At 42.2% G+C, this 23,436-nt stretch overlaps 1 protein-coding gene and 1 pseudogene across 4 annotated transcripts in view; one reads left to right on the plus strand and one right to left on the minus strand.

Annotated features, from left to right (window-relative positions):
• Positions 1 to 5,542, minus strand: part of LOC147023557 (uncharacterized) — a 29,183-nt pseudogene extending 23,641 nt beyond the window's left edge.
• Positions 1 to 23,436, plus strand: part of LOC147023556 (uncharacterized) — a 188,099-nt gene that overhangs the window by 30,269 nt on the left and 134,394 nt on the right. The gene's annotated exons all lie outside the window — the stretch shown is intronic.

A 23,436-nucleotide genomic window follows, 5' to 3' on the forward strand; every position in this document is an offset into this window, starting at 1 on the left:
TCAGTGGAGATTGTCATAGAACAGGTTGTAAGAGAAGACAAGTTTTCCCTTTAATTACTATTACAAGTACATATTATAAAACTAGAAGGGTACTCGGTGGAAAGCGTACCTCTACCAAGGTGATTAGTTTTCGTTTTGTATCCCACTGATAGGCCGGATCTGGATTCAGACCTGAACTAAAATTCAATCAGCTTGTTCTTGTGACCTAACCAACTCATCCACCAGGTTTTGTCCGAATCCGTCCTTAACTTTTTATATCTTGTCCACAAACAAACAGACAGGGGTGAAAACATAACCTCCATCCACCTTTGGTGGCAGAGGTAATTAACTTGTGTCATCTGAACAATCTATTTTCATTTGAGATACTTTGTGGGTAATTTTCTTTGGATGTGCAAAATGAAAAGTGTGATCTCCATTTCCTTATGGTAGAAATAATCAAGATCGTTGTGGCGTCTTGGACAACTTGAAAAACATTTGAAGGAGTGATGTGAATTCAGGGACCATGGGAAAGTTTAAGTGTCATTAATAATTCAGAGTGGGACCAATGAAGAGATAATTGTGAAAGCAGGAGGGTATCATAACTAACATGGTGGGAAAAGAGAAACACATGCCTTGCAATCTTCATAATACATACCATGTGCTCAGCTTTGGACTCAAAAGCAAGATATGGAGAAAGAAAGACATCTGAAAGTCGAGCTCCTACCCATGGTGGGAAAAATATTCCATGGCACCGTGCACAAAGGCCTTGTTTGTAGCAAGAGGCTTTGTGGTGATTAGGGAGGAATTGAAATTGTAGAGAATGCCAAGGTGATGCTTGGCACGATAGTCAGCAGAGAAATGTGACCAGCCCATTGCAGATCCTTGGAAGCAATAAGTACATGACTGTTCATTGCGAATCAGTAAATGGAGAACACAGGAAGGACACTTATTTAGTTATATTTCTTTCTCTTCACCTGGGCTCACGTGCAACTGTCCAAGTGACTCAACATTTATTGGTGCATCAAGTAATAAATTATTAAACAATATATTAAATATAAAGCACCAATAAATAAGTGGTAAATCCCATAGCCCAATAAGCATCCCACCCACTTATATTCACTTTCTGCTAATTCCCTCTCATTTCACGGTCATATATTGCCTCCACCAGCAAGTTTGAAACCTCTTCACACTTGAACCAAGTTGAGCCAGGACCAATTGCGGATCATTTTCAGCAAGATAGAAGCTTGAGGAAGCTGTTCTTAAATGAGCTGCACATTACTACATTGTATTTCATCGATACTTAATGCAGGCATGCATGATCAAACTTTACATTTGTGTGACCACCCATTGCAGGCACAACAAAATTCGCTAAAACATCATTCAATTCAATACTATACCCCTCTCTGTTTAGACTAGTATGAGCCTTTGTCAGTGGGCAAGATAAATACAGGAATGGATTTCATCAACTTAATGTTGATTAGAGCATGTTTACCGATGTTGAAAATGAAGTTGGCACGTCTGTCTATATTCTCAAACCCACTTTCACATTCGCAAAGTTACTCTGTACTCACGCTCGACATAGATTAGCATTGTGAAAGCTTTCAGTGTTTTTAGTTTGCATTCAAGGTGTTTAATCATGTACATTTATTGGAAAAAATAATACAGAAAGATAACAAAATGAGAATATTTGCAATTTGCATTAAAATTAATAATAATAATGTAATAATACCATAATTCGTTTCACGCCGTAAAGGTACTGCTGCTACGAGGCACGTTTCATTGGCAAGGAGTAAAGTCCTGGACAGGATGCCACTTCGTCACAGGTTACCCCAAATGGTTGTTACCCCAGTACACTAGTACTCATTCCACCTACTTCAGAAGGATGACAGACTGAGTCAAACCCACCTGGTGTTAATTCAACTACTGTAGGGCTCAAACTCAGGACCCTTATGCCCCAAGCCAGCCACCTTTATTACTACTTAATCCAACACCAGGCATTGCATTAAGTTTAACAAATGAAATTTCAAATTTTCAAATAAATACTTGGTGTTCGAAGAAAATGAAGTTTTGTTTTTTACATTCAAAAAACGTGGCCGTATGATTATGGGACGAATGGTATTGCCAATCAGTCCTTATCATGTTCTCTGTATGACATTTCATCTTGACAACTAATCGTCGTGAAGTCTGCATGACATTTCCAACTAATCGAAACAAGAGTTTATCTGTTGTCCATAATTGTCGTGAAGGACACAACAGGTTTCTTCAGCTGCAGAGAATGAGGACTAGTCAGCATCAGTGCGCTCCAGTTTGCAGGAATATGAATGTGCCATCGAGATAAGCTTGCAACGGCCTTACATTTGTAATAAACTACTTGCACTGCAACGAAAATAAATCTGCTTCTTTTCACTCAAAACAATTGTGTATCAACAGCCAGCAAATTAATTGCAGTTTTTTTATTTTGGAGTGTGAAAACAGGTACACACACTTCCATGGCTTCCTTGGTTGAAATGTGATTCAAGCACATTTTAAACCAAGAAGTAGGAGCTCCCACAGCTGCCTTGTCCGTAGGATGTTATTGGACAATGTGTCGTTGACGACATTTATTTTAGGGGTTTTTTTGCTGTCCTCGAACACATATGTCATAGAAACATAAAGATGTCTTCAACAAACAACAACAACAGGCATTTTAAATGCCATTTTCCCTGCTGGAGCAGGGGTTGCCTTGCGGGCCCCATGACAATCTTCTCCACTTTGCCCTATTTTCTGTATCTCCCCTTGTTAACCCCCTCACCCACATTTCTTCTTCCATCACCTTTAGCCAAGTCTTTCTCAGTCTTCCCCTCCTCTACTTTCTTCTGCATTCATTTCCATCACTCTTCTTACCCAGTCACCTTCATCGTTCCTCAACACATGACCCAACCATCTCAACCTGTTTCTCTTCACAACATCCATCACAGGCTCTATTCCCATCATCTTCCGCAATACATCATTTGTCTGTGTCTCTGATTCTCTGTCTCGCTCAACGATATTCTGCACATCCACTGAACCATTCACATTTCCACCCTTTCCAGTCTTCGTTGCTGCTCTACGTTCATTACCCATGTCTCGCTCCAATAAATCATCGCACTTCTCACACATGTAGCATACACCTTTCCCTTCAACTTCAATGACACTCCCCTCCTCATCAGCACGCCACTCAGTTCCCGAAACTTCTTCCATGCACATCTCACTCGAGCAACTGTCGCTGAGTCTGATCCACCTTCTTCTCCATTCAGCATGTCTCCCAGGTAAGAAAATGTTTTCGCACCTTCCAACTTCACTCCATCTCCAAGATCCAACTCAACATTTCCTCCATCTGCAACTCCCTCTTTCCACACCTTACACTTGAATGTGGCTCACACACTGGTTAATAACCCTCTAACACCACTACATTTTCGATGAACCCACTCAGCGCACATTGTTCATTGAATGGCGTTCACTCCAACACAGTTCCTGCACAAAGCACACGGCCATTTCCCAGTTCTTTCCACCTCACCACATGTTTTATCACTTACCTTTGTCTTTCCAATATTCAGCTTCAAACCTTTTGCCTCCAAACATTCCTTTCGCTTATTCATCTTCTCCTTCAGTCCATCCCCACTCTCTGCAATCAACACCAAATCATCTGCATACAACAATTCCCACGGTAAACCCTCCTTGGTGCTCCGAGCCAGCACCTCCATCACTAGCCTGGTGTTGACTTAGCGGTGAGGGTGGTGGCTTGGGATCCTATGGTCCTGAGTTCGAGCCCCGTTGGCCACTGAATTAACCCCAGGGGGTTGACTCAGCCTGTCATCCTTCTGAGGTCGGCGAAATGAGCATGGCTGTACTGGTTATCGGGGCACTGCATCAGCGGCATAGCCACGCCCCGAACCAAAGATGCAATCTGCAGCCAAAAAGGCAGTACACAATGGGAACCTCCATCACAACTATAAATAGTAATGGACTTAGTACCAACCCATGATGCACTCCCACCTTCACCTCAATCTCACCACTCTGTCTCTTCCCATCCTCCATCCTTCCAGCTGTGCACACTATCTCGTACATTGCCATCACTACTCTTATCAACCATTCCTCCACTCCTTACTTCCTCAATGCCCATGTCATTACTTCGCCTATCCCTATCAAATGATTTCTCCAAATCAACAAACCCAAGAAACAATTTCGTCCTCTTCTCCATGTACTTCTCCTGCAACTGCCTTACAATAAAAATCGCATCTGTCATTCCTCTTCCTGCCATAAATCCAAACTGCATTTCGTCAATCTTTACCTTCTTCCTTATCCTCTTCTCCAACACCCTTTCCAATACCTTCATTCCATGCTCCAATAACTTTATTGCTCTATAGGAGCCACAGTCCAGAGGGTCACCTTTCCCCTTGTACAGAGGGACGAGGGTACTCGGTTCCCAATCCACTGGAATGCGGCCTTCTTTCACCACCAGATTACAGATCTCTGTCATTCTCTTCACACCCCAACTTCCCGCTGCCTTCAACATTTCTCCCACAACTCCCGTTGGCCCTCCTGCTTTTCGACTCTTAATTACTCTTATAGCTTCCTCAACTTCCTTCTCAGTTATCTTCTCTGCTGGTGCTAAAACCGGGTTACTATCGATGTTTCTATCCCATTCATTCTCTAAATTCAACAGCCTTTCCATATGTCTCTTCCATCTTCTTTTAATTCCATCTAAGTCCACAACAATTTGTCCCACTTCATCCTTCAAGCAACTCACCCCCGTCACATCAAACCTCTCTCTCGCTATCTGCTTTGCAATCCTGAATATACCGCTCTCTGACCCTCTTCCGAATCCAAATGTTCTCCGAGCATTTTCCGATGTGCCTCCTTCGCCTTTGCTACCTCTTTCTTTGCAGCCTTCTTGGCTACCTTATAACTTTCATGTGCTGCCTCTTTTGTCACCGTAACCTTCACCTTCTGCCATTCCTTGAATTTCTTCCTCTTCTCGTCAATCCTTTTTCCAACTTCATCATCCTACCACCATGTTTCCGAGTGCCTCGGTGGTCCTTTTGTCCATCCACATACCTCACTAACGACTCCAAACAAACTATCTTTCATTGACATCCAACCACTTTCAAGCTCAACCACATCATCCTCTACCATACTCAACCTCTCTCAATGCCTCCTTCACTGTCACCTCTTTCAACCTCCACACCTTCATTCTTGGTAGGTACTTCACCTGCCGAGCTCTCCTCACACCTTTCATCCTGATGCCGCAGACAACCAAGTGGAGCTGCGAAACAGCCTCCTCCCTCGGGATCACCTTTGTGTCCCGGAGGCTTCCCCTATTTCGCCTCCGCACCATCAGGTAGTCAAGAATTGTCGTCGACCCACCTGACGTGTATGTAACAAGCTTATTATCCGCTTTCTGGAATTGAGTTTTGCAAATGGACAAACAAACCAGCTCCATCAGCAAACTCCACAATCCTTTCACCTTCTTCATTCCTCACACCATATCTGTCACATCCTTGTACTCCCTCAAAACCATCTGTATTCCTTCCCGCATGTCCATTCAGGTCTCCTCCTACCACAACAACTTCCTCATCTTTCACATTTTCCATCAACTTCTCGATCGCACACCAGAACTTTCCTCCTCTTCATCGCTCCGACCGACCTGCGGGGCATATCCCGAGATGACATTCACTAAGAGCTTTCCTATCACCATTATCAACCTTTCACTCACTCTTATCACATTCACCACACTGTCTACAAACTCCTCAGAAAACATGACACCAACACCATACACAACTTCCAGGAACCCTTGCCTCACAAACTTGTACTTCTGTCCCTGCCTTCCCTTCACCATTCTCGCACCACTTCTCCTCCATCTCATCTCCTCCACACAACATATGTCTACTCTTCTTCTGACCAATACTTCCACCACTTCTCCTAACCTACCTGTCATTGTCCCTACATTCCATGTCCCAAACCTCAGAAACAGATCTCCACGTGGAGCATCAGACATTTAGTCGTCATGAATGGAGTAATTTCCTCCCTTGCTTTGATCTGGTTCTCCACCTTGATTTTTGACGAAAGGGGGTGAGGACCCCCACGGGGTACTTCAGGCTGTACCCTGCCCATATATAATTGTACTCATCATGGTTCCCTTTTTGAGGCAATATTTTATGGCCCGATGCCCTTTCTGACGCCAACCCCTTTAGTCGCCTCTTACAACATGCAGGGATACGGTGTACCTCTTCTAAACTGGGCCACACACTGGTAATAAAGACGTTTCCAACCTGTGATATTCACAATTAATGACCATTTGTGTATCGCACTTTCAGTGGGCAAGCAACATGACAACCACCGTCGATGAACGCTCAGCGAATGAGCATGAAGTGAATACGATGAAGTTAGAAATGCAAACTCGATTATGGTTCGACCATGACATCGTGGTATTTACAAATGTAGCACAACTTAAATTGCGTTGTTCCATGAGACTTATTGGGTTGATTTCCCACTGTTTGGGTTCGGTTTCTGCGCAGTTACATTCCCAGGTCGAAAAACCAGTTAAAACCAGTACACATTTTCAACTGGCCTCTATTGGTTCTAATTGGTCTTTAACTGGTCTCTATTGGTTTCAACTGGTACCAGTTAAATTCAGTCAGAATTCCAATTTCCCAGTTGAAAAAACCAGTAGCTCATATTTGTACCAGTTAAAGTCTTACTGGTTCCAGTTGATACCAGTTGCAATGTACTGGTCCCAGTTGATACCAGTTACAATGTACTGGTCCCAGTTGATATCAGTTAGTTAAATACAATTGTATTTCAACTGGTAATATATCACTCTGTTCCAATTTCCATATTAAAACCAGTAAGAAACCAACTGGCTTTACTGGTACCAGTTGGCTACTGGTTTTCAACTGGTACCAGTTGACCAGTAAGCTACTGGTCTTTACTGGTTTTTTGACCTGGGTTACGGGCCATGCACTATAAAAAAAATACACTCTGCGGAGCTGTCAGAGGCAAGCTAACTCGATGAACACGAAATGCTCTTTCTCAAATGAAGAGTACATGTTTTGACAGAAAAATAAACCACGTTGAAGGCTCATCCAAATAAAAGTTGGTTTGGGCATACTAATTAGCAATGGAAGAACAAATAGGTTTACCCCTTCCTAAATTTGCACCACTTATCGCTGGACTATGAATTTGAGAAATGTCATGTCGCATGAATTTTAGCTTAGCGTTGGTTGTCTGGGAAACTGCAAGAATCCAGAATAATACACGTGTTTCATTCCAAAGGGCAGCGCCTAACTCAGGTTGACCAAAACAAGAGCTTATCACGAGAGCCGACCAAACAGATTCGATTTTTTTTTAATTTTTCTTAGATAGAACATCTTGAACTGTTGTCTTCAGATGAATTTGCTGCACCTCATATTTATTATATTACATTTTCCACCCAATATACACGTTGCCAAATAAGCCAGCTCTTTCTATTTTGGAAAAGGGCGAAAAGAGGGAGCTTCGATCTGTTGCGTACATAGTTCGTAGAGGTGAAAATGGGGGAGGGGGGATTTGCTGGGATCGCACATGTAAACTAGAACAGCACTCGGTAGAGCACATACCTCTGCCAGGCTGAACAGTTCACATTTTGAATGCCACTAATAAGCTGGATCCGGATCCGGACCTGAAGCAAAATCGAATCAGCTTGTTCTTGTCAACTAACTAACTCATGCACCAAGTTTTGTTGTAGCTCGTTCACAACTTTTTGAGATATCATGGTATACATATCTTTCAGCCCCATGTCTCAATGGTGAAGAATCTCTTTAAAAATTCTCGTCTCTGGATCGGAATCGAATCTTCACCAAAATCTAATCAATTCGGCCGTGTCACGCACCCAACCTGTCCAGCATGTTTCCTCCGAATCAGTCCATAACTTTTTGAGATATTGTGCTACATATTGGTTTTGCCCTATCACTCAATAGTGAAGAAACACTTCAAGAAATTCCAGCATCCTGATGCAGATCTTCACCAAAATCTCATCATTTTGTTCATGTCACACACCGAACTTCTCCACCATATTTTGTCCGAATGCGTCGACTACTTTAGAGATATTCTGTTCACAGACAAACAGACAGACGGACAAGGGTGAAAGACAAATATCCTGTTCATAGACAAACAGACAAGCAGACAGGGGTGAAAGCATAACCTCCATCCTCCATAAGTGTTGGAGGTAAAAAACAACATTGTGTAATATATATACACACACACGGAAGTGGATACTTTGAGACCTGTTCGATCTCCATTCCACATCCTGAAACCCACCCACGTGTGGACATAGCAGCCAACTGGCACGCACACGCACGCACGCACGCACGCACGCACGCACGCACGCACGCACACACACACACACACACACACACACACACACACACACACACACACACACACACACACACCTTTTATGAGGCCGAGGGCTGCCCACGTGGTGCCTGGTATCACGCTGATCGACATCCGTTCGGGACATAGCGTGGCCATACAGCTTGGAGGGCTTTATCCACTCCATCCCACCCAAGATGAGTGGGACCTTCTGAAACCCGAGATAACAACCAAAAACAACACACACACACACACACACACACACACACACACACACACACACACACACACACACACACACACACACACTAACACGTGAAAAGGTTATTGCATGCTGGGTTTTTTTTTTAATGTGCTTCTTTCAATTTCAAGACGATGAAATTTTCGATGCATGACATCAATATTTAGTGAAATCAACAGAATTTGATTAAACTACGGAATGCAAACCGCCGTGGGAAATAAGGAGTTGACATTTTGGGTGATAACCCTTCTTTGTAACTAATTTACTCTGACCAATGTTAAATCCCGAAATGTCAGCAACTCCTTCCTTCCCATTGTGGTTTAGCATCAACGGCATGTTTATTGTAACCATCGTTCTACCTGTCCGCCCATTCAGATCGACACTACAGCCATCATGAGCAAGACTATTTCTTCATTCTAACAACAACGTGATCTTTACTGTTTTGGATGATTGATTTTGTATCTATACTAATAAAAGGCAGTGTGTGTGTGTGTGTGTGTGTGTGTGTGTGTGTGTGTGTGTGTGTGTGTGTGTGTGTGTGTGTGTGTGTGTGTGTGTGTGTGTGTGTGTGTGTGTGTGCATGCATATGGGATTTCAGAATCCTCCCAGGGTGGGCTCAAAGTATCCACCTTCATTTCGGTAAGTGGTCACGATTCACGGACCAAGCTGTGAAGTTTTTCATTTTCAAAGTTTTGTGCCGAGGGCTCTCTTCAGGATCCTTACTGAGCCCAGGATGGCTTCCAACTGTAGTTCGTTTGTAGTGATATTTTTGCGGGGCCGGACATCGACCGCGGGAACGACCGCTAGATAGAGCCGCAAGTCGGCTCGACCGATCGCCCGGAATTCAGATCGTACTTCTCTGGAAAACTCCGGAGAATACGGGTCCTTTGCTTTGCACCGTGAAGCGCAAATATTTCCACCACGTGGTACAGGGTGATTCGCCAAATCCCAACATACCTAGAGACCACGTGGCGATCTACCGAGTCTTCACACCCTCAACAGCACCCGTACGGAAACGAGCCGCTCAGCGCGCTCGTTCTGTATGCGATCCGAGCAGTTTGATCACTGAGTTCCGTCGGTCCCGATTGTCCCGTTATAACGGCAATGGCCAACTAATTTCCTGGCACGTGACACGCTCAGTCAATGAAACAATAGACGCGAACGAGCTGAAATTTTTTACAAATGGGAGTTTACTTATACAATAGGTGCGGAATGAGGGAAGCACGTCAGGCAAGAGCTAAACCGAATAATGGAAAGGCAAATGATGTACAGTAAAGCACTTATACAATTACTACTTACGAGACTGGTGCCACAAACACACACACATGCACACACACCCAAAGAATCGGACCAATTGGTCTTTATTTGGATCTCCAGCCCGGATGACAGTCGGGCTGAAGATCAAGGTAGTGACAAGTAGTATAATGAGGAGTAAGGAGTGACGAGGAGGTGAGGAAGGGGTGAAGAGCGAGGAAGGGCGGGAGAGGTGGGGGAAGAGAAACGCCTCAACAAACATTGCTATACACTGCAGGGGAAAGTGTCATACGGTGTATGCTCTGGTTAGATACCTTCTGGCGACCTGGCTGCCTTCGTGAGGCTCGACGTCCACACCTTCCCGGAGCTCCAGTCGCCAAAAGCACGCACCAGGGTAGCCAAACGCAGAGGAGGCGAGACGAGATGATCTCCAGTGATGAGATGGTCAACCACTATCGCCAAGATCCACGATCCCCCAGAACGCGCTCTTGTCGACAACAACTCACTGGCTTTGGATGCCAGGTTGAAATGTCTAAATTGAAATGTCCTTTCCCAAAAGAAATGTCTCACACCCGATGACAGGCTGCATGGCAAACGCCAGGATCTCTGTCTCTCAATGCTGGTCCCAACAACCACACTTCCTCTTTAGGAGGGAGGGGCTTCTTCTCCTGGCCACTCGCCTCCTGATTGGTCGGACCCATTGCGCGATTCCCTGGCCGTCTCCCATTGGACAGGCCCATGGTAGGCGGGGCAACTTCCACCCTTCTGGGTGGAGTCCCAATCGGAGGCGTTTGTAGCTCCACCTACCTCCTCACCTCCGACCACGTGCATAATGGCGATGGTGTTGAGTGGGGGACGGGGCGGGTGAGACGCCCGCTCCTTGCCGATTGGCCAAAGAGTGATGCCATGCCCATGTTAAACTCCACCCACGCATGCCCTCGCTCGCCGACGAGAAAAGAGTGCGGACAATGCCGAAAGCAGAGAGTTGTTGGGGGTCGTTGGTTGGGACGTAAAATCCTAACTATAAAATAACTCCGCAGCGCACGTCCAAATAATTCCCATTCGACTAGAGACGGGACCCTAACTAGAAACACGTACTTACCGATATAACTGATCTGTATGACATGGCTGTTGTGTGCAGTAAGCTTCCAAATTAATAACAGTATTTTATTCTGTAAGTTCGTTTTTTGGTAATTCCAAGACTTTTCTCCACCATCTGCCACTGACCATCAGCGTGGGAGTTCACTGTGACCGTTGAATCTGCATTTGCATAATTTGCCCTATTGGCAGTGTTGTACTTACCATTTATTTAGGCTAGAAACCTAATTGGTTGCCATGTTCAAACAGGTGCAGATGGTCAATCTTGAGTGAGAAATATTCGAGCAGCAGTTAGCAGTTGAGTGGATGGACAGTTGGAATACATTTGAGGTGGAGTGAGCAAACTGAAGGAGGGAGATTGAGAAGCCAGGATATTTGTGGTGAAGATTTGAGAACGAATGCATGAGTTTTGCACATCAGTGCCATTTCTCTCTTGCTCTCACCTGCACCCAATGAGGTGCTTTGCGTGCATTGGATGCCTTTAGAACTCTCACACCTGAACCTTCTGTGGCTCTATGCTGCCATTGATTGCTGCATATCTCTCCTGGTGGTACATGTCAGACTGTACCACCACTGCATTGCTTTGTCTGCTGTGAACAGCCTTAAGGCTATCCCGTTTGTACTCACGGTGTCACGTCGCATGCCATAAACACAGTTGTGACTCCCCCTAACATAGTGCATTGGTCAACATCACCACATCGGTTCTTCAGGCGGCTTTGGTCATCTACACTACAACACTCATCTCTCCGTTGATCTGCTCTTTCCTTCTCTTGCTCCCATTTCATTCCGTTCACATCGTCCTCTCAGACTTGGAATTTCTTTGTTTTTTCCTTTTAATCCCTCCTCTTTATTTTATTGCTTGCATCGATTCGTTACCTTCCCTTGCTGGCCCTAATAAGTATACTTTGTGATAATTATTGATTCTTTCTTTTTTGTGTGAATTCGTTTTTGTTTTTACGTGTCTATCGTAAATATTTTGTATATGATTAAGGTGACCATATTATTCATTCATTTCCTTTGTGAAATTAGGCTCTAAATTAATCCATTTGGGAGGTTAATGTATTCACCATTTTTGTCGTTTTTAGCTCGCCTGTTCGAAGAACAGAGAGCTATAGCGATACCCCCGGCGTCAGCGTGAGCGTGAGCGTGAAAATGTTAATTTTTTTGTATTACGGAAAAACTCCTCGACGGATTTCGACGAAACTTGGTGGGGGGGGGTAGGTATGGTCCAAGGATCATGCCATTAAATTTTGGACTTGGACCCCCCCCCAAAAAAAAATTGTTAGAGAAAAAAAATATATTTTTTTTGCATTTTTACATGTTTTAAGTGATTTCCAACCCCCCCCCCCCCAAAAAAAAATTCTTACAGAAATTTTTTTTTGCATTTTTACATGTTTTAAGTGATTTCCAACCCCCCTCCCAAAATTGTTAGAGAAAAACAAAATTTTTTGCAACTTTTTTTTCAACAAAATTTAGATATCTTTTTTTTGCATTTCTACATGTTTTAAGTGATTAGGATTTTAACGAAACTTGGTGGGGGGGGTTAGGTATGGTCCAAGGATCATGCCATTAGATTTTGGACTTGTTCCCCCCCCCAAAAAAAAATTGTTAGAGAAAAATTTTTTTTTTTGCATTTCTACATGTTTTTAGTGATTTCCAACCCCCCCCCCCAAATATTGTTAGAGAAATTTTTTTTTTTTGCATTTCTACATGCTTTTAGTGATTTCCACCCCCCCCCGCCAAATATTGTTAGAGAAAAATTTTTTTTTTGGCATTTCTACATGTTTTAAGTGATTTCCAACCCCCTCCCCCCAAAAAACATTGTTAGAGAATTATAAAAAACATTAATTATTAGGCTCGTTTTTTAAAAACGATAAATGTATAAACAGGCGAGCATTGGGTGGCTTTGACACCAACTCTGGTTTAAATTTTAGTTATGTCGAGCCAGTTGTGTTTTGGGGGGTTTTTTTAGGTTTCTGTTGGGCTTCGGGTTGTTGTTGACATTAAAGTGTTATGATAACAAGCATCAATCTACAAGTTAAGATAAGTCAGATCTCCTGACAAAGGGAGTAGGGTGGAGGAGTTACTAGAGGCTTGCAGATGGTTAAAGGGTGTACTGTTTCTCTTGTACAAAAGTATGACTTCATTAAAATAATGGTGAGAGAAATGGCTCATTTTAATGGGAAATCTTCCATCACCATTCTGCCACATCCTGGTAACCAATGAACATTGCTGATCAGGAAGATACATGTTCAACCCAAATTTTTTTAAGGTGGGTGGAGGAAGTCCTGGTATTATGAGATATCACGACTCTCCCAAACGACTCCCTGCTCAACAAACGAGGGCGCCCCCTAGCATTCCAGATGTGTAATCACGATTCACAGCCATGTAATTTTTCTGCAATTGTTCAAAAAACTGATATGTTTTTATAAAGTCACAATCAATGTACGTTTTACTCTTCATTATATCAAGCTGAAATCTGTTGAATAAATGGATTTATCTCCTAAAAGTCCCCTTCTTTATCACAATTCTTCCTCATAACAATGTTTTTCTGCACTGCAGTAGTCTCCAACCTTTTTAAACACAAGATCACTTTAACAATCCAAATGCAAGACAAGAACCTTTTACAATCTACCCTTAAAAATTCTGCTTTACCTCAAAAAATGTATGCTGTGCATAATTCTCACCTATTCTTCGTGTGACATCTGTGCTTGCAGACTATCTGTGAGTGCTTTGAAGTCTTTGTCGTAGTTTGAGATGGCCAATCTCATACAGTCCATCAGATGGGCATCTGTGAAACGAGTGTGATACTTGGACTTGATTGTCATCTGGGAAAAAGCCATCTCAGAGTGGAACCAAAGTAAGCTTTCACCTTGAGTGAACAGGATGTCAGAAGAGGGTACTTCTCTCTGTTTACAAGTCCCTAAAAGTCTTTCTCCCTTGACCTAGCTTTCAGCTGTCACTTTGAATGGTGATTTTTTGTGACCCATGGCTGCCACAGTTTTAAATACAACCACCATACAAAATCTCAGCTTTCCCATTTTCTCTCCGTATTAAAAAAGGGAACATTTTTTTGAAGGATTGACTGTTCAAACCTGGGATCGACCTGTTGATCGTGATTGACTGGTTGGAGACTACTGCTGAACTGTATGTAAGAATTTCTTCAAAAATAGAAATCTGAATTGCAATCTTTCCCATGCTTAGCTTTGCATTAGATAGGATAGTATCTATTGGACAAATATATCTTCTTCTTCTTCTTCTTCTTCTTCTTTCGGCTGCTCCCGTTAGGGGTCGCCACAGCGGATCATCCGTATGATCCGCATAGTGATTTGGCACATGTTTTACGCCGGATGCCCTTCCTGACGCAACCCGAGTCGCCTCTTACGACACAGGGATATAGTACACCTATTTTAACCGGGGTATACACCGGCCCAGTATACTGGTACTCATTTCGCCGACCTCGGAAGGATGACAGGCTGAGTCAACCCCCTGGTGTATTAATTCAGTGGCCCAACGGGGCTTGAACTCAGGACCTTTTGGATCCCAAGCCGCTGCCCTAACCACTGCGCCAACACACCAGGCTTATTGGGCAAATATATATATATATATACAGTATATATTTTTCTACATATATATATATATACAGTATATATTTTTCTACATATATATATATATATATATATACAGTATATATTTTTCTACATATATATATATATATATATATATATATATATATATATATATGTATGTATATATACACACACATATATGTATGTATTGTTATGTTTGTGGGGTAAATGGAGGAATTTTCTAGTAAAGATAGGATCATACACAATAGCGTTGTCTGTGGATGTGTAGAAGACATTTTGATGTAAATTAAGTAGGGAAACTGTGAGCTTAATTGTTACATGTCACCGCACGGGGGTAGTGCTGTGTTAATTATGTAGGGTTTAAGGATAATGTCTCCCAGTATGTGATTGCGCCTGTGACCTTTTCCAATGTTTTTGCATTTACAAGACCGGCGATAAAAAAGAATCACGTCCTTAGAATAACAACAACCAAGCCGGACATTTCCAAGCAGGCGAAAACCCCACCTCCAGGAATGACAACGAGTGACACCACACTATTGGGGGTGGATGATGGATGATGCGATGTCAGAGGGGACAGGAGAGGATTGAGTCAGGATCAGCAGTCAGGACATGAATAAGAAGTGAAAAGGGAGATTCTGTGAGGAACGCGATTGAGACCGAGGCTCTGGCTGGCCACCCTCGACATGATGGAAAAGGCAGCATGAATCCCGGTGTTCATTTGTGTGAACTTCCTCATGTGATGGAGCAAGACGCTGGCCATTGGCTGTTCAGCTGGGTCATGTGAGACCGTGTCTAAGAGCCTCGTGTTGTGCCATCGGGGAAGAAGGCGGTGCCATTTTGCAGACAGCAGCATCGACAATCTCATTTGTGAGGAGGAACTTTCACGACAGCTTCTGGGCCCTTAACGAAGGGACCACAGCACGAACGACCTCCTGTACACTTCCCATCCAGAGAGCAGCTTGGCGCCATTTTGGAGTCATTTTCCGACACAGTGACAACGCAGTTTGGCAAACCCCAAGTTTCAGAAACTCATCTCTTGTCACACAAAAAAGTGCTGGGAGAATAGGAGGATTATTCTTTTATTTATTCTGTCACCTTGTCTGTATTAAAATCTGTGTGGGGGAACCTCAATTAGGAATGTAAGTTACCTCGCGTTTCATTATTATCCCGTTTTGATTTATTATCCCGCCCCCGGAAGGAGGGAACGGGATATTGTAATCGTCTGGTTTGTTTGTTTGTTTGTCTGTCTGTCTGTTAGAAACTTTACGGCAAAAAGGCTTTAGCAAACACTATCAAATTTAATCCACAGGTGGGCAATGAACCTTGGATGACCCCATTAACTTTTGGGTCCAATTGGCTCAAAGGTCAAGGTCAGGAAAATATCAAAATCGTTTTTCGCTCATAACTTCGTCAAAAATGATCTGCTTTACTTCAAACTAAGCTTATAGTGAACCTTATTCTATTTGTCACTGATAATCCTACCCATTCCTATAGTGAAAAATGCATATTTGTAAAGATCGGTAGGGTCCGAAGACTTTATGCCTTAAATGGGCGGGATTTGTTGTGCCTCGCACCACTTGTTTCCATTATAAACATTTGATTTCTGTTTAGTAAACCCCGATTTATTAACTTTACTTGTGTTGTCTATTTGTCGTGTGTTCGGGTACAAGTCCTTGTCCTCTATTGTGGTGAACACGTCTGTTAGGTGTCTTTGCTGCCCCCGTCCCGCACGCACCATAATCTCCAAAGAACTCGGCTATTTGCCTCCAAGGGAAATGGTTCCGTTATCCTTGCAAGTCGGTCTCGGCCCCCCTGGACACGACTATATATATATATATATATATATATATATAAATATATATATATCTTGTTCGTCTTTCGGCTGCTCCCGTTAGGGGTCGCCACAGCGGATCATCCGTTATGATCCGCATACTGATTTGGCACAGGTTTTACGCCGGATGCCCTTCCTGACGCAACCCTGGTCGCCTCTTACGACACAGGGATAAGGATTGGGTTTCGCCATGATTCCAGGCTGCTCTACACTCTCTCATAGCGCGGCCCAGTGCAGAGCTCCCGTCCTCAAGATCCTCCAACCCAAGCCTCCGAGTAGCCGGATTACAGGCGCACACCACTACGCGCGGTTATGTATTTATATGTATATATATATATATATATATATATATATATATATATATATATATATATATATATATATATATATATATGTATGTATGTATGTATGTATGTATATGTATATGTATATGTATATGTATATGTATATGTATATATATATATATATATATATATATATATATATATATATATATATATATATATATATATGTGTGTATCTTCTTCTTCTTTCGGCTGCTCGCGTTAGGGGTTGCCACAGCGGATCATCCGTATGATCCGCATAGTGATTTGGCACATGTTTTACGCCGGATGCCCTTCCTGACGTAACCCTGGTCGCCTCTTACGACACAAAGGGATATATATATATATGTATATATATATATATATATATATATATATATATATATATATATATATATATATATATATGTATATATGTATATATGTATGTATATATGTGTATATATGTATGTATATGTATATGTATGTATATATGTATATATATATATATATATATATATATATATATATATATATATATGTATATATATATATATATATATATATATATGTATATATATATATATATATATATATATATATATATATATATGTATATATGTATATATATATATATATATATATATATATATATATATATATATATATATATATATATATATATATATATATATGTATATATATATATATATATATATATATATATATATATATATATATATATATATGTATATATGTATATATATATATATATATATATATATATATGTATATATATATATATGTATATATATATATATATGTATATATATATATATGTATATATATATATATATATATATATATATATATATATATATATATATATATATGTATATACATATATATATATATATATATATATATATATATATATATATATATATATATATATATATATATATATATATATATATATATATATATATATATATATATATATATATATATATATATATATATATATATATATATATATATATATATATATATATATATATATATATATATATATATATGTATATGTATATATATATATATATATATATATATATATATATATATATATATATATATATATATATATATATATATATATATATATATATATATATATATATATATATATATATATATATATATATATATATATATATATATGTCAGGTCAGGTATGGGAGCATGTGCCAGAACAGCATGTCGCTGCGTCCACTTTCCGCCGGTACTCCAGGGGCCTCCGTCTGGCCGTCCTCCAGGCAGATGCCAGGCCCATCCCCATCTCCTTGAGATGATGGTCAACCTGTTGCAACCATGAGGCACGTGGTCGACCCACTGGCCTCCTCCACTCATGAGACTCCCTCGCTGAGAGAATCTGGTGAGCAGGATCAGAGTCAGGAAAACGAGCCACATGTCCATACAGCCGCAACTGACGCTCACGGACTATGCAGGTAACAAATCTCATCCGAGTCTCTCTCAGCAACCGCTCGTTGGACACAAAATCCGACCAGCGATAGCCAAGGATTCTCCGAAGAGACCTGGTACCAAAGGAATTGTCTCCGTCTCAGATCCTTGGTCAGAGTCCAAGTCTCGCACCCATAGAGCAAGACTGGAAGTACCAAGGACCTGAAGACTCGGACTTTCGTCCTCCCGCACAGGTACCGGCAGCGCCACACCCCATGATCCAGTGAATCCATGACTCCCCAGGCCCGACCCAGACGTCTATTGACCTCTGACTCGCAGCCAGCAGAGACATGAATATCACTGCCAAGGTAAGTGAATCTCTCCACGACCTCAACATCCTCACCACAAACAGACACAGACAGGACAGCAAAATCCAAGATGTCACCGAAAGCCTGGATCTTAGTTTTGACCCAAGAAACCCATAATCCCAACGGCTCCGACTCCTCATTCAGCACCTCGAGGGCCCCCAAGAGGATGACTAAAGTCTCCGCAAAGATGACTGCATCATCTGCAAAGTCAAGGTCCGAGATCTTGACATTCCCAAATGACGCACCGCAACTTGATCTCTCCGACATCCTCCCTAGAATCCAGTCCATACAAGTGCTGAAAAGTGTGGGGGCAAGTACACATCCCTGACGAACTCCAGTAACAACTGGAAATAGGTCAGAGATGGTACCACCACACTTCACAGCACTCTCAGTACCAGAGTAGAGTTCAGACATCAGATCGATCAGTTTTGATGGCACCCCACGAAGACCAAGAATCCTCCAGAGGACATCCCAATTCACTGAATCGAACGCTTTACAGAGATCAACATAGGCTGCAAGCACTATATATATATATATATATATATATATATATATATATATATATATATATATATATATATATATATATATATATATATATATATATATATATATATATATATATATATATATATATATATATATATATATGTATATACCTGCAAGTATATATATGTATATACATATATATGTATATACATATATATATATATATATATGTATATACACACACACACACACACACACACACACACACACACACACACACACACACACACACACTCCTAAAATTTAGAAGGAAGTAGTAGACTTTATCTTCCTGTTTGATCCATGGACCTCTCAAAGTCTATGTCAAACAACTCAGGGGCGACTGGTCTTATCCTCTCATCACAGCTATTTCCAAGTGTTGTGGTTTTCATCTGTGAGACTGTACCCCACCATTACAGTGTGTGGTGAGTCCGACCGAGTGATATTTCAAGAGAACATCTGAATTATGCCCCATTGACTGAGGCGCTTTCAATGAGCCTCGATCTTCCATTGAGGAAAGTGTATGCAAGTTGAATGATGACAAGTATTTTCGCACCGCCATCATCATTTGTCCACATTCACTTTTGAAACTGGCATGATCTGGTGTTAAATGAATATCCTCGAGCAGTTGTGCATAAACATTCCTCCAAACGTACCTGTTGCTGCCCTGTCATTACCTCCGCCATTGAAGGTGGATGGAGGTTATGTTTTCACCCCTGTCTGTTTCTGTGTGTTTGTTGCAAAATCGATTTTTCAAGTATATCGGTCAGTTGATTTTGTTGTTCTGTCTATCTGTTTATCACCTCCAGGTCACAATTCGAAACCGATCGTCCTGAAACGTTACCAAGTTGGAGAGGTAGTCTCAACTGAGAAGCCTATAGATTTTGAGATCAAAGGTCATTTTGAGGTCAAATTTCTAAAATCGTCATTTTTCATCTGATTGACTTGAAATTTTAATCACATTTACATAGTACATCACTGAATTGGGAAAGCAACTATTTTTGAGGTCAAAAGGTCAAAGGTCAACTCAAGGTCAAACTCCTAAAAATCATCAAAATTTTAAATCTGAAAAATAATCAATTTTCATCCGATTGACCTGAGCTTTGATTAAGATTGTCAAATTTAATCTAAATGAAATGGACAATTTGATGTATTCAGAGCAACCTTTGGAGAGGGGAGGGATTTTGCAAGTATCGTGCTCTGCACGGTCTTTTTCTTGTTTGTTTGTTTGTTTGTTTGACTCTACGCAGGATGTCTCAATAAGTTGAGGACGGATTCAGACAAAATTTGGTGGACAGGTTGGGTGTGTGATGAGGACGAATTGATTAGATCTTCGTGAAGATCCGGATCTGTATACGAGAATTTTTAAAGTGATTCTTCACCATTGAGAGATAAGGCCAAAATGAAATACAGTGTATAGCATGACATACGTCACTCCCCACTCCTCTCCCTTACCTCCCTCCTCTCTCCCTCCGTTCTTTCCCTCCCTCTTTTCTCTCCCATCCCCTTATTCCCCCTCCATTCTCAATAATGTTCCCATCAGCGAAGTGGCAGGTTCCTTTTGCAACGACAGTGTGTGTATTTATATGTATATATATGTATATATATATATATATATATATATATATATATATATATATATATATATATGTATATATATATATATATATATATATATATACATATATACATATATATATATATATATATATATATATACATATATATATATATATATATATACATATATACATATTGTTACGTTTGAGGGGGGGGTATGCATTCAAAGGGTAATTAGGATGTTTAATTAGGTATGCCATGCTGTTCGAGTTTACTAGGATCTCGATGTAATAAGTAGCAATTCAGTGGTGATAAGTTGTCTAGTAAATGTTCATTTCTTCAAGGGGGAAATGATAAATGTCACGTAATTAGATAGGGACACGGGATAGGGTAAGTGTGTCTGCGTAAACCCCTTTTGGTATTCTCTGAAGACTGGCCGTGACGTCACAGGACAGAGCAGCGGATGGCTCCGCCCCGTGATCACGATTGGCAGAAGGCGACGGCAGTGGGCCAATAAATGGCTCGATTGGAGGTGACGAGGGCAGAAGGATAAAAAGGTTCTGTTCGGGGTCGAAAAGGAAGAAGAAGAAGAAGAAGAAGAAGAAGAAGAAGAAGAAGAAGATTACAACCAGAACGCTCGTGTTTTTTTGGTGTGGAACCTGTGGCGGCAGAGAGCGTCCTGGTTGCTGTGCTGAGTCGGTCGTGCTCTTGATCGTGCCTGGGAGCCTTGCCGAGCCTCGTGCCTCGCTTTGGTTGGCTCTAGGGTTCTGCTGACTCGGAATACGGGGTCGGGCGGCGGGTGGACCTGCCTCCCTCTCCTGCTCGCGGCTTGGCGCGGGAGCTGGTTCCCTGGCGGCTGTGGGCGGACTTGGGCCAGGACCAGGAGGTCGACAGCACCGCGGTTTCTCCTGCCCCCCCCCCCTGGCGAGAGCAAGGCCGGCTCGTCCGGCGCCGATCCAGGGACAGTTGCGTCCACACCACGGTCCAGCCTGACCACCAGAGATAGCTACGTTTTATGTGTGTGTGTGTGTGTGTGTGTGTGTGTGTGTGTGTGTGTGTGTGTGTGTGTGTGTGTGTGTGTGTGTGTGTGTGTGTGTGTGTGTGTGTGTGTGTGCGTGTGCTTGGCGCCTTAGAGGGATTGAGAACTGTATATTCATTGGAATTGTCTGTGTTTTTCCCCACACCCGATCCCACACCATCCCGTCGAATCGCCCCGGATCCCTCTTCTTGCCGAGTCTTGTTATTTCTGGTAATTATAAAAAAAGAATAAACATCATCAACTCAGTGAAAAGTGACTCGTGCCACCTTCCTCGTCCCGTTTGCGGTAGAGCGATTAGAACCGCCGTCTTTGGGTTATAAATAAATAAACCGCCTCCATCGTTTCGGCTCATTCTACGTTGGTGGGACTGTTCAAGTCCCGTGGACGTCAAATTGGTGTCAGGGTGTTGGATGTTCGAACCCCTCTAAATTATATTTGGTATCGGGAGAATATACCAAGATTAAAATCTCGCCACAAATTGGAATATAAAATTACTACAGAAAAGCGCGCGAGCACGGGAAAATTTTGGCGGGATTTTTCAAATTTAAAATAATTGGCGGCAAACGGGACTTCTGCACCATGGCGGATGTGCAGATGTTTGAGGAGGCAGGCCACGTGTCTGGCAGCGAGTCGGGGGAAGAGGGGAGAGACGGGGGTAGGGTTGGAACCTCCCCCATTCCGAGCGTGGACCGTGCTTCATTGCCCGTAACGGGGCCGGCAGTGCCGGAAACCGGCGCGATGTTGATCCAGACACTGTTGGAACGTTTAATAGGGGACATGACGGTACGAATGGCAGAAATGACGGCACAAATGGAAAATCAATTCGTGACACAGAGGGCAGACATGACGGCACAGAGGGCAGAAATGATGGCACAAATGGAAAATCAATTCGTGACACAGAGGGCAGAAATGACAGATCAATTGGGGGTAATGGGGGTACAGTTGGGTGCACGGATTGATTTAATGAGGGATGAATTGGGGGAAAAGATGTAGAAAATGAAAACTGAGATGCAGGAATGTGTGGATGTTAAATTGGGAGAAATACAAAGTAAATTCGAGGATAGATTGGAGGAAACAAAGGTAGAAATTACATTGGAGGGGGAAAATATACGGAAAAAATTGGTAGATAAATTTGATGCAACCAACATTCGGGTTGATAAAGTGGATGAAAGCCTGGAACGTCATCGTGCCTGTGTGGATGCTCGTATGCAGCTGCAAATAGAAGAGTGGGGAGAGCTGAGGAAGCAAGGGATGAATTTGGCGGAGGAGGTAAAAGGATTGGAGGCTCGTTTGGACGAACAAGATAAAATTATGAGCCAAGATGAAGTTTTGGATAAAGGCCTGGTAGAGCCGTCTTTTGTAAGTAGAGTGTCCGGGTTGGTTGAGGAGCAGCTCCAAACTCGTGACGGAGCCTTGGAGGAGGTTGTGCGGGCACAGAAGATCCTGCGGGAAGAGGTGAATCGGTCCATTCAACGTTTGGAACATGAGGCAAAATTGACCCATGAGACCCTCACCACAAAACATCTTTGGCCACAGTGGGCTCCGAAATTGGATACGCAGCCACAAGGGTGTTTGATCCCTGGGCTGGATTCGGACAAGGGAGAAACTGAGAAGCGGGCCACCGTAAAAGTGATCCCCCTGGTAAATTTCGACGGGTCAGGGAGCGTTGAAGCTTTTCTGACACAATTTGAGTGCATTTCACGACTAAACGGGTGGAATGAGCAGGAACGTACAGGGAATTTGGTGGCAACGTTGCAGGGACCAGCCGCAGATGTGTTAAACGTGATCGCGGAGGGGATGTTGACCAGCTCCCACA

This window comes from Eptatretus burgeri, chromosome 7 (assembly GCF_056783735.1).
Source record: "Eptatretus burgeri isolate ZD-2024b chromosome 7, Ebu_testis_v1, whole genome shotgun sequence".
Classification (NCBI taxonomy): domain Eukaryota; kingdom Metazoa; phylum Chordata; class Myxini; order Myxiniformes; family Myxinidae; genus Eptatretus; species Eptatretus burgeri.